Genomic DNA, 12322 nt, shown 5'->3' with positions numbered 1-12322 from the left:
CATACTCCTCCTGATATGTTTGAAAGACAAAGGTCTCAGATCCTCTCCTCCCCCTGCGGTTAACACAATCACATGGTTCAAGGAGCCATGGTCTCAGTAAGATCTGCTCCAGAGTTGTGTCCATATAAGGAAGTATAAGGTCCACTCCTGAGTTATGCCCATACAAGGAAGAGGGGTTGGAATACTGCGTTCCAATGCATAGATTGTAACCCTTGAGTAATGGGACTAGTGATGAAAAAGGGGAGGGTCCATTCACCTTAGGGACTAGGGTATAAAACAGAGCCTATGAGCCCCCTTTTGAGATACCCACCAGGTGCACACTAGGGTGCCTCCTTCTCATGAGACGAAAATAAAGAGTCTTTGTCACATCCCTGTTGACTTCCTGAGAATTATTGAGAAGAGGATGGTTTGTTCCCTCACACCCATCAGACCATGAAATCAAAGTGGGAAAAACTGGATTTATTCAGTTTCTAGTTAGTTAGGTGTCTAAGATAGTTTTCCTACATTTTCAGGGAAAGGGTAGATGTGTGCTCTCTTAGATGATATGACTCCACTTTATTCAAATGTTTAAAGTATATATCATTTCCTCATTGTAGGTGAGGGTAGAGAGAGTCAGTGGGCAACTCTTCTCAAAGGCAACAGGTAGGGGGCAGCTAGGTGGTGCAGTGGATAAAGCACCAGCCTTGGATTCAGAAGGACCTGAGTTAAAATCCAGCTTCAGACACTTGACACTAACTGTGTGACCATGGGTAAGTCACTTAACCCTCATTGCCCCCCCCCAAAAAGGAAACAGGTAAAGGCAACCGATAACAAGAGTAGCCTGCATGCTACTGAAAATCAACCCAAAGGTTGAAAACAAATCCTTCCCACCCACTGAGGCCTTAAAATCCAGTCAGTTTTTATTTATTTATTAAGTACCAAGCCCTACAACACTAGGCTTTGATCCCTGAGGGTTTTCCTTTGATTCCCTTTAGGGGACACAAAAATCAGAGCAGGTTTCCATTGGGAGATAAAGGAAGAGAATGTGACCTTGGGAAGATGGAAGGAACATTAGAGAGATCAGAACAAAAAGGACAAGTACAGAGGTGCTGAAAACAAACTCCATTATTTGGTCTAGGGTTGTTCCTTGTTTAGTTTTTGCCCTGATTTGTCAATTCAATAATACGATCATATAGGACTGAGGGATCATAGACTTAGAGCTAAAAGGGAAGGCACAAGCATTTATGAAGCACCTACTGTGTGCCAGAAAACAAGTTGGGGGCTCTCTACACATATTATCTCACTTAGAGGCTATCTGGTTTACCCTCTGCATTTTGCAATTGAAGAAATGAAGGCCCAGAGACCCAGAGACCCAAGGCCACCTAGGTAGCCAATAACAGATCTGATATTTGAACCAAAGTTTTCTGCCTCCAAATTAAATATTCTTTCCAGTCAGATGAGAGCTTTCAAATGGCCTTGGGGGAAATACAAAGAACTCAGGAGCCTTGTCCTCACTTACCCTACCAATTAGTGGAGGAGGTAGAAATCCCTTCCATTCTAATCCTGGGGTAATCAATGGATATTTCCTCTCCCCTAAGACTAGTGCTAATATTAGCATTCCAAATAATGTGGCTGTAACTAGAGAGGCAGATTTGACCTCCAAGAGTGAGATGCATATGACTCTTCAAAGGGTTACTCTGTAACTAGTGTCGGCTCCATCTCTTTTTATTTATTTATTCCTTTCTTCTTGCAAAAACACCATCAACTTTCAATCAGTTCTCAAGGAGAGGGGTTAGAAGGCAAGTGATTTGAACTGCCTGAACTAAACCGTCCCTTTCACCTGGAAACTCTTCTCTTTCTGGAAAACCAGGCTCTTGTCCTAAGTTATAGTCACCACCAGGAAAAATTAATATCCCCTCGAAATTAGTTGAGCCCATGCCATCTGAAACACCACCCTCCAGGAGGTGCTAAGCCTCATCTCTGGCTGCTCTTGCAACAAGTTACTCTAGTTCATTTAGCTCACACTGTTTCAAAAACAAAAACCTCTAGCCAACAGTGTCTATTTTGAGGCATACTTTGTTTCCCCACTGGCCTGAATTCCCTAAAATATAAGGTTGAGGTTAAAAAAAAAAACACTCAGAAGATTGGTTATGGGGATTTGAAGGAAACCATGAGCCATCAAAATAGGATTTCTGTTAGAGAAGTCTTTCAGTAAGAGCTTTCATGGGGTTAAAGATATCTTTATGGGGATCCAAATGAGACCCAAATCCATGTGGGAGAAAAAACCCAAGAAAAAACCCACACAAGCACTCATTCAATGATATTTTCCCATGAAAATGGCCCTCTTTACAAAATCAATTGATTTCCTATGCCTTACATGGTTGTCTCTGAAAGCCCTAATAAGCTTTTTTATGATAGGACTATCTAGCAATCTAGAGTGATTGTGTTCTGATCTACCTTGCCACCAAAGAAGCTTTTGATGGTCTGCTGTTTTCTTTGCCTGCTCATCTTGACTGCCTATTTCTTGGCTTTTAACTCCTTCTTGTTTTTTGGTTTTTTTTTAGTGAGGCAATTAGGGTTAAGTGACTTGCCCAGGGTCACACAGCTAGTAAGTGTTAAGTGTCTGAGGCCAGATTTCAACTCAGGTACTCCTGACTCCAGGGCCGGTGCTCTATCCACTGCGCCACCTAGCTGCCCCTTTTAACTCCTTCTTAATGTGTAGTGCTGCTTCTAGGACACACTGACCCAAGCTACAGCAGGTCCCAGGGGGTGCAATTAGGCACCTTCTCAGCCCACCTGGCCTGTAAGTAACCAAAGCCTGCTTTCTCTTTAATCTGGAAACAGAAGTCTTATTCAATCTAGAGTGATTGTGAGACTATAACAAATTATAGCTATATCATAGCAAAGAGCAGAACTGGGGTAAATGAGGATAAAGGCCCTCTCACCTCTATGGGATCTATTTATCTGTGAGAATACTGGCTTTCTCGTGTAGATCACTGGTCTCCAAAGAGAGGTGAATATAGCCTAAGGGGCACATAAGATGATTCACTGGGGTATAGAGCTTCTAGATAGATAGATAGGTAGGTAGGTAGGTCAGGTAGGTAGATGGGTAGATAGGGTAGATAGATTAGATAGATTAGACAGATAGATAGACAGATAGATAGATAGATAGATAGATAGATAGATAGATAGATAGATAGATAGACAGACAGACAGATAGATAGACAGACATGATAAATGCTTGGTAACTGTCTAATAAAAATATGGTGGCTTGAATGTACCATGAATCAACAAGATATCTAATCTGGAATCTGGGAAATCCCAAGGGAGACTGAAATTTCCAGATCTGTAAAGAGTAGGAGAATGACTGTGCCTACCTATATCACCAATAGCCTAATGGGAAGGGCAGAACTGAAGTGCTGGGTAAAATCACTTTCACAACTCTCCTGTCTCCAAGAGCAATATCAGACTAGAATTCTATTTATCTATACATATCAAATATCTGTAGTCTAAAGGTACTCTCTTTTGTTGTTCGCGTGTGTCCAATTCTTTGCAACTTCATCTGGGGTTTTCTTGGCAGAGATACTGGAGTGGTTTGCCATTTCCTTCTCCAGGTCATTTTTCATATGAGGAAACTGAGGCAAACAGAGTTAAGTGACTTTTCCAGTGTCACTCAGCTAGTGTCTGAGGCCAGATTTGAATTCAGGAAGATGTCTTCCTGATTCCAAGACCAGCACTCTAGCCACTGTACCACATAGCTCAGAATAAAAGTTCCTTTCTTTGGTCCACCTAAAGGGGAGAGTAACAGCTTCTCTTACCACTTTAATTCCTGCCTACCAAATACTGTCATGGATAGCTACTCCAAGTCCTTATCAAAATAAACATGAGGGGCAGCTAGATGGCGCAATGGTTAAAGCACTGGCCCTGGATTCAGGAGTACCTGAGTTCAAATCCAGCCTCAGACACTTGACACTTACTAGCTGTGTGACCCTGGGCAAGTCACTTAACCCCCATTGCCTGCCAAAAAAAAACAAAAACAAAAACAAAAACAAAATAAACATGAAACTAAATCAGAGAAATTATATAGATTAGAGTAGATGAATGATTCTATAGGAGTAATAAACTCTTTGTAGTGAGATAAGATTTCAATTCAATGATCTCACAGGAGAAAGTATGCTTTTAACAGTCTCTGGGGTCACAGGCATTGGAAGTCAAATGCCATATGAAAGCATTGGCTTCCCCATGTATCTGAAGCTACAGAGAGATCTCCTATCTGCCATTCAAAAGCTTACCTTCTCTCTTGAACTCCCTCTCCACTACTCCCTACCACTTCTCTGAATCTGAAGAAATCCTGGCTCCACTTACTCAGACTCAAAGGAACTCAGAAAGCCCTCGGCCAATTGAGAGTCCCATTTCCTCCTATGTATACAATATACAATGCAACAGGACTGTCCCTCAGTAAACCCTGCTAAGCCTAGGAGGAAATATAATTACATTTATTTTTAATTAAAAAGATACAAAATTTTCCTAATAGTTAAAGAGGAAAGGGCAGCTAGGTGGTGTAATGGGTAGAGCAGCAGCCCTGGAGTCAGAAAGACCTAAGTTGAAAACTAGCCTCAGACACTTACTAGCTGTGTGACATTGGGCAAGTCATTTAACCCCAGTTGCCTCCATAAATAAATAAATAGATATCTAGGTAGACAGATGGATGGATGGATGAATAGATGAATAGACAGCATTATAGAACCGATAGAAAAATGGCCTTAAAGTTAGGAGAACTTGTGTTCTGATCAATACTGGCTGTGTGACCTTCAGCAAATCCCATTTTGACATATATGCTGTTGCCTTAGGAAATGAAGGGATTTGAAACTTGATTATGGAAGGTTTGTGCAGTTTGGTGCCCTGCTGCATTTTAATGCTTTCTTTGGCCAGGTAGCAAAGCAAGTTAGTTCATGATGCTAAAGTTGCAAATTTTTCAGTCTCTGTGTGTGTAAGCTGCCCTCTGTTCTATGGCTATTGGCTATATGGATAATTGCAGTCAGGGAGATTGGAATGCTTGCTATTTCAAAGGAAAATTGGTAAGGAATGAAGATAAATAGGGACAAACTTACCACTACTTTAGAAGAAGAAGAAAGAAACCTAAAATGTTCATTATAATGACCAAACCTGGCCCAGAGATGAGAAGACAGGCTTCCCACCCCTCTCTGCATAGATGGGGTGCTATGGATGTGGAACAATGTACACATTGTCAGACTCATTTGATGTGTTGCTTTTTTTCTCTTCTTTATTCTTTGTTACAGAAATGGCTCTCTGGAGGAGGGGTGGGCTATATTGGTAAATTAAGGTAATATAAAAGCAAAAGATTTGAACAAAGAAAGTTTGAAAAATACATCACATTGATAGATGGTTTTGCACACTAAAAGAAAGGACCTTTTCATTGATTAACTTGCTGCAAAATCAGAGATACTAAGAAAGTCTCTAATATCCCAGGTCCCAAGTAGATCAACTTAAGGGCAAAGAATTTAGAATAGCACCTTAGAGATGATCTAGGGCAATCCCTTCCCTTTGCACATGAAGACAACCGAGTCCCAGATAATCGATATAACTTGGTCCAAATCAAACAGGTAGTGAACACCAAACTTGGGTTCTCAGATCCCTGATACCAAGTCCAGGATTCTTTCCACCAAACACTCTGACCATGCCACATGCATCTTTGTGATTTCAATAGTACCTAGCTCTGATTTCCAAGAACATGCCATTTAATAAATATTGAATTAATGAATAGATGGATAGATTTTTTTCAAAATAAAAGTCTCATCATTGTATCCTTCAAAGGTTATTAGACATATTTTTCAACTGTCAAGATCTACAAAGAGAAGATAGACACATATAAGGCATTAAATAAATTCACAGACAGGGGAATAGCAGTTCCCACACTGGACCTAGTAGACAGGGTTCAGCTTGGAAGAAGAGCTAGTGCAAACCAAAAAAGCCAGACTAAGTTAGACTAGCACTGAACCAATGGGTGGAGATAAATGGGAAAGTGGTTGTTGCAATCTGGAATCAGAACCAGGAAGACAGGATCAGAGAAGGAAACCAAGTCAGAAGAAATGCTTCAAAGTTGACAGTTTGTCTGACTCAACCTGAATGGCCCAAAACTTTAATCCATTGACTTCAGCTGGGTGTATTCCCCAGGAAGTTCTGATCATGGGGTCCACCCAACTTCATCCTGACTCAGCCGCCACCACTGAGCTGTAAGAATTTCCACCATTTCTCCTCCTATAACCTAAGAGTATGATTTGGTGGAATGGGACTAGTGAGATGTTCTCCTAATTCTGATATGTATACCTTGTGTGTTGGTTTCCACATCTAATCTCAGGGCCTGTAAAGGCATGTATGTGGATTTATTGTTTCCATAATGCTTGGAGAAGAAAGAGAACCTCAAACCTTGGGGCAATAGTTGGACTATACCTCCCAGATGACTTGTGTAGGAGCTTCACAGCATAATATTATCCAGTTCATACTCTGATTGGGTTGAACCATTTTCAAAACACTGAATTGTGAAAGTTTGAGAAAATGTCAAGAAGCAGGCTCACATGGGAATTGGGCTTAGCAAAGGTGATATGGCATGTGTGGGAAAGACAATTCCAGCTAGTAGGCTACTGGATGGATTGACATTCAGTAGATTGTCAAAGTTTGTACCATCTCTTCCATCACTTTCTAGGAAAGTTGTTGGTTGAACTAGAAAGTTACAACATGAGAGCCAGGCTTTTTGGCTGCTTATACAACATGGTACAATTCCGGGACTCATCTTTGATTACAATAAATGTAGTGCATGGGATGAGAGCAGGAAAAAGCCATAGATAGAAACTAAGGTGGATTGAATAATTATTACAGAATTATGAAAGAGGTAGTAGAGTTGGCCCAGTCATCCTTTTGGCAACTATATCCTTTATAATTGTATATAAAGCTGGAGTATTTATTCTCTCCGCCCTTCACTTTCCCCTCCGGGAATAATGCATGGAGAAAGACCAATGGGAATTCTCTACCAGGTTGGCCCAGAACCTGGCCCATAGTAATACTTTGTCATGGAGCAGCTGGGTCATGCAGTGGATAAAACACTGGCCCTGCATTCAGGAGAACCTGAGTTCAAATCCGGCCTCAGACACATGACACTAGCTGTGTGACCCTGGGCAAGTCACTTAATCCTCATTGCCCTGCCCCCCCCCAAAAAAAAACAACCCCCTACTTTGTCATATTGTGCTCACAGAGGTAGATCTTTACCTGAAGAAGTGGGACCCTGATAGGAGATGAAGTGAGTGGGAAGGATGTGGTACTAAAAGATTTCAAGACTGGGAAAACAGACTAGACATTTTCTTTTCTTTTCTTTTCCAGGGCAATGAGGGTTAAGTGACTTGCCCAGGGTCACACAGCTAGTAAGTGTCAAGTGTCTGAGGCCGGATTTGATCTCAGGTCCTCCTGAATCCAGGGCCGGTGCTTAATCCACTGCACCACCTAGATGCCCCCCAGACTAGACATTTTCAAAACAGGTCCAGCATAAGGGAAGAAGTATACTATCTTGGTCAGGATATCTACCACCACTAAGTAAGCACCTTCTAGGTCAATTACTATCACCCAGTAGTTAGCAATCCTACTGATATTAGGAATTTTCACATACTTTGGGAGATAGTCCATTGACCAACCAGTTATCCTTACTTTACCTTAGAGAACTTAGCTCCATGACACCAACTTGGGTGCCTACCTCCCTAATAGTTAGCCAGTCAAGATTTATCAAGAGCTGGCTAGATGCCAAGCAAAAATGTTCCTTCCCCACAAGGTACTTATACTCTAATGGGAGAGACAACATTATACATAATTAGGTGCATTCAAGATATATACATAGCAGATGTACAAAATATGTGGGAGGTAATCTGAGAGGACAGTAGTAGCTAGGGTCTGGGAAAAGCCTCCTGAGGAAGGGAGGAATTAAGCTGATTCTCCAGGGTACATGTATCCTTCTGTGAACCTATCCCTAAGAAGCATTATCCCTCAGGATGGAGGCCAGTAAGTGAAAAAATCTACAATTACTGATACAAAGGGTCTGACAGAATTTTTAGCAAGCATGCTGGCTGGTCCACATCATGCTACAGTTCTAGTTAATGAAAATCATCAGTAACTTCATGTAAGATCTTAAAAGTTTCTTTTAGTTCATTCCTGCCTCATTATTGTTGCCAACAGAGCAGTGACAATGAAATGTCACCATGGGATGCACAGGCCAAATTGAAATATGGGAGTCCATCCAAGACCAATCCTCCCTCAGGTATGGGCATCATGGAGGGTAGATAATTATTCCTGAGTATAGACCTCCTATCCCTGTTTCTGGTTAATTAGAGAGGACTAAGCTGCCTTGAGAGGCTATGGGATCCTCCTCCTCAGAGGTCTTTAATCCTCTGGGGGACAACTACTTATCAGGTATGTTACAATGGTTGTTACTTTTGTGTATGGGTTGGACAGCAATTAGCCAATTACTGAGGTCCTTTCCAATTCACAGAATCTGTGAATTGGCTTTGACAGGTCAAATTTGGGTTTGGCGGCTACACAGTCCATTGTTTATAGAGGGATTTTTCAAGGGGGTGAATCCATCCAACTTAGGTTATGGCAAAATTGGACCTACTGACAGTAAACACCCAGATGATCTGGCATTGATTGAGTTACCAGGCAGTCTCAATGTGCTCTAAGTTCTTAAGACCGGTGTGGACAGTGATGGCATGGAGTATCCACATGAATGGAACCCCTATGCAACTCAGAACATAAGCCATTCCTCCTTTTCTACATTGGTCAATAGATAGGAGAAACATGCAGAAGAGCAATGTTTGGAGAAGGGCTAGTGTGAAATGAGAGAAGATAGATTCCATTTCAGTACTAGATACATCAATCTCCATTGTTCAATAAACATTCATCCAATACCTACTATGTGCCAGTTTCCATGATGCACATTGGTTCTCTGCAGATCCTGTTATATAGGACAGGGACTGTTTCATTTTTCCTTGTAACCTAGAGCCTAGAACAGTTCAGGCATTTAACAAATACTTATTGATTGATCAATCAACACTCTGATAAAGATAGGAGCTTAGGTAGATTGGTTTTTAGGTCATAAATAAAATTTGTAGCAAGCATGCCGGCTGGTTCACATTGTGCTACAGTTCTACTTAATTGAAGTCATCAATAACTTCATGTAAGATCTTAAACAGACTCCTTTAATCTATTCCTGCTTTCCCTTAGTCCATTCCCCTGACCCCCCCCACCCTGAAAAAAAATTAATATCTCCAAAACTTCCAGAACCAGGCAGGCATTTGCAGCATTCAGAGTTCAGGTACACCCTAAAGCAGTTTTTCAAAGATCTGAGTCAATGGCTATGAAATCTCTAAGCAGCTACCAAGTGGTGCTACCATTGCCACCATAGCCCTCAATCTTGGAAATTAGACAATACTGCCTGGTCCTGCCTAGGCAGGATGGGCACATGCCCAGGATTACACAAATCCACAGATGGGGAAAGGGCCAGGAGAAGTAACATAAGCCAAATTCAACAACAAAACTAAGTCAGGAATCAAAACTGAAGTGTTGATATCCAAGGGACTGAAACAAGTGGGAAACTGGGTGGCAGGGCTGAGATCAAGGATCAATAAGACCTTATCAAAGTAGAAAATCAAGCTATAAGGAGCATCTTTGCATTGATGATATGTCTACTCAACATGCATCTCCACAGCTTCAGGTGTTTAAGTACAACACTGTGTATTCCATGGCCAGTTCTAATGCTTCTATATGCCTATGGCTGACCCAGCTCAGCCTTGGATGGAGCCAGAGTGGTACCCAGAGAGGATGAGTAGCTTCTGGGTCAAAGCTGTAATAGTGAAAAATGAGAATGGGCTAGTCAAATAAGGCAAGTCAACAAGCATTTAAATATCTAATAAGTACTAAGCACTGAGGATACAAAGAAAGCTCCCATCCCCACTCCTCCCAAAAACCCAGTACCTTCTCTTAAAGAACTCATAGTCTAATGGATTAGATAACTATATAAACATATATACATACATATCTATATATGCATATATCTAGGCATGTGTTTATATATGTGATATGTGTATGGATGCATGTAAATTAGAGATGGCCAGCAGAGGGAAGGCAGTAGCATTAAGGGGGAATCAGGAAAGGTTTCTTGTAGAAGGTGGGATTTTGGCTGAGACCTAAAGAATGTTAGGGAAGCCAAGACCTGAAACTGATGGGGAGAACATTCCAGACATGAAGCAAAGCACCAGGAGATGGGGTGTCATGTTCAAGGAACAGCAAAGAGGCCAATGTCATTGGATTGTAGGCAAGTTAATAAGCATTTATTACATGGAAGACAATCAGGTCCAAGAAGACTGGAAAGGTAGAAAGGGTCCAGGTTATGAGAGGTTTTAAAAGGCAAGCAGAATTTTATATTATATTTCATCCAGGAAGGAGAGGTTTATGGCTGAACAATGAAGTTCATGCCTAGGAGAGGTCCAGGGGCATACCCGGAACTGACACCAGCCCCTGAGGCTCAGTATGGTAACTGCCTCTTCTTTATCTTCCAACCAGATGTATACATATAAGCCCAGTAGGTGTCCAGGTTGATGATTTTCTAGACTCTGCTTCTGAGTCAGTATGGTATAGTGGAGAAAGCAATGAACTGGGAATTAGGAGATCTGAGTTCAAATCCAGGCTTTTATCCTACTAGCTCTGCGACGTTGTCAAGGAACTTCACATCTCTCAGTCTCAGTTTCCTAATTTGGAAAATGGGGGAACTAGCATGAGTCTCTGTTAGGTTCCTTCCAGTTCTGACATTTCAAAAATTTTCCTCTTAAGCACATCTTTTGGCCACCTCACTTATCCTTCACTCTCTAATCAGATGGGCAGAGAATGGAAATTAATTATATTTGTTGCTAGCTGCCTTGGGGGAAAATATTTAGTGGGGAAGGAGGATGAGATTAACAGTTAATATGATGAAGCCGTGGAGATTATCCAAATTCCCTTGGTCCCCCATAGAGAGCAAATTATTATTTTGATGAGTCCTCCCCACCCCAAGGAACTAATGAGAATAAGAGCAGCATTTCTGGACAAAGAAGAATGAGTAACTTGGAGGGTAGATTTCACCTCATCCTACATGCAAAATCAAAATACCATCCCTTTCTTCTGGCTCCTCCTCACTTGAGGCACCACAGAAATGTAAGAAAGATCAATGCTTAGTTAGGAAAGAGTGGGAGCTTTTGGAGGACCATTTTCTCTGCCTAATGCTTCATGGCAATAAATCAATGGAAAGCATTTGAAATGATATTTTTATATTTTTCCATGAAACATTACCAGAAGTCCTTGTAAAAAAAATGTAATCATGATAGAGAGTTAGCAAACAATTTTTTTATTACTGTCACCAGGAAATACAAAAAAGTTCAAAACACCTCACAAAATGGAACCAACAGAGAGTTAGCCACCCCTTTTTACTTTTGCTTTTTTGTAGGCACAACTTATATCTGCTTTTGTTTTGTTTAAGTCAAAGTGTAAGAGTAGTCATGGTGGAAACTCATGGTTACTGAGTAAACCAGGAAGCAATCAAACTAACATTACAATGCATATCTTGGCGCATGGTTCCATCTGGCTAAGGTTACTTTTACTTACTCATCCTCCTCTCAGCTTCCAAAATGTTTTCCTGGAATATGTTCATGGGGGGTGAGGGGGAACTATTTATAATCTAGAATAATCCTCATTCTCATACTAAGCACATCTAGTGGCTAATTTCCATGGGCAGGGGGAAAAAAACAACACAAATGAATTTCAAGTGAATAAGTAAGTGTATTCTTCAAGAACTCAGGTTCCAAGGAATACAGAAATTCCAAGGAATTTGGAATCCCTAACACCTTCCATGTCCAAGAAGATCACAAGTTAGAAGAGCCTTTGACCACCTGAAGATGAGCCAATAAATGATGACAGCAATATGGAGGATAATTAAGGCTGACCTTAAAGTTAGAAGAAGAGGTCATTGACTGTGTGTGTGTGTGTGTGTGTGTGTGTCAATTGGGGTTAAGTAACTTGCTCAGGGTCACACAGCTAGTAACGGTTAAGTATCTGAGGCCGGATTTGAACTCAGGTCCTCTTGACTCCAGGGCCGGTGCTTTATCTACTGTGCCACCTAGCTACCCTCAGTCATTGACGTTTTGTTGTGAGTATAAGAAGTACAGAAAATTTGGCTATTGGTAGAAAGTAGGACAAATGTCATTAAGTCCATCAGATGCCACTAAACCCTCTTTTAATCTTAGTCTTACTCCTG

The sequence above is a fragment of the Dromiciops gliroides genome, chromosome 1 (genome assembly GCF_019393635.1).
Source record: "Dromiciops gliroides isolate mDroGli1 chromosome 1, mDroGli1.pri, whole genome shotgun sequence".
NCBI classification, from domain to species: domain Eukaryota; kingdom Metazoa; phylum Chordata; class Mammalia; order Microbiotheria; family Microbiotheriidae; genus Dromiciops; species Dromiciops gliroides.
The sequence above is the reverse complement of the archived record's forward strand: the minus strand, read 5'-3'. Positions refer to the sequence as shown.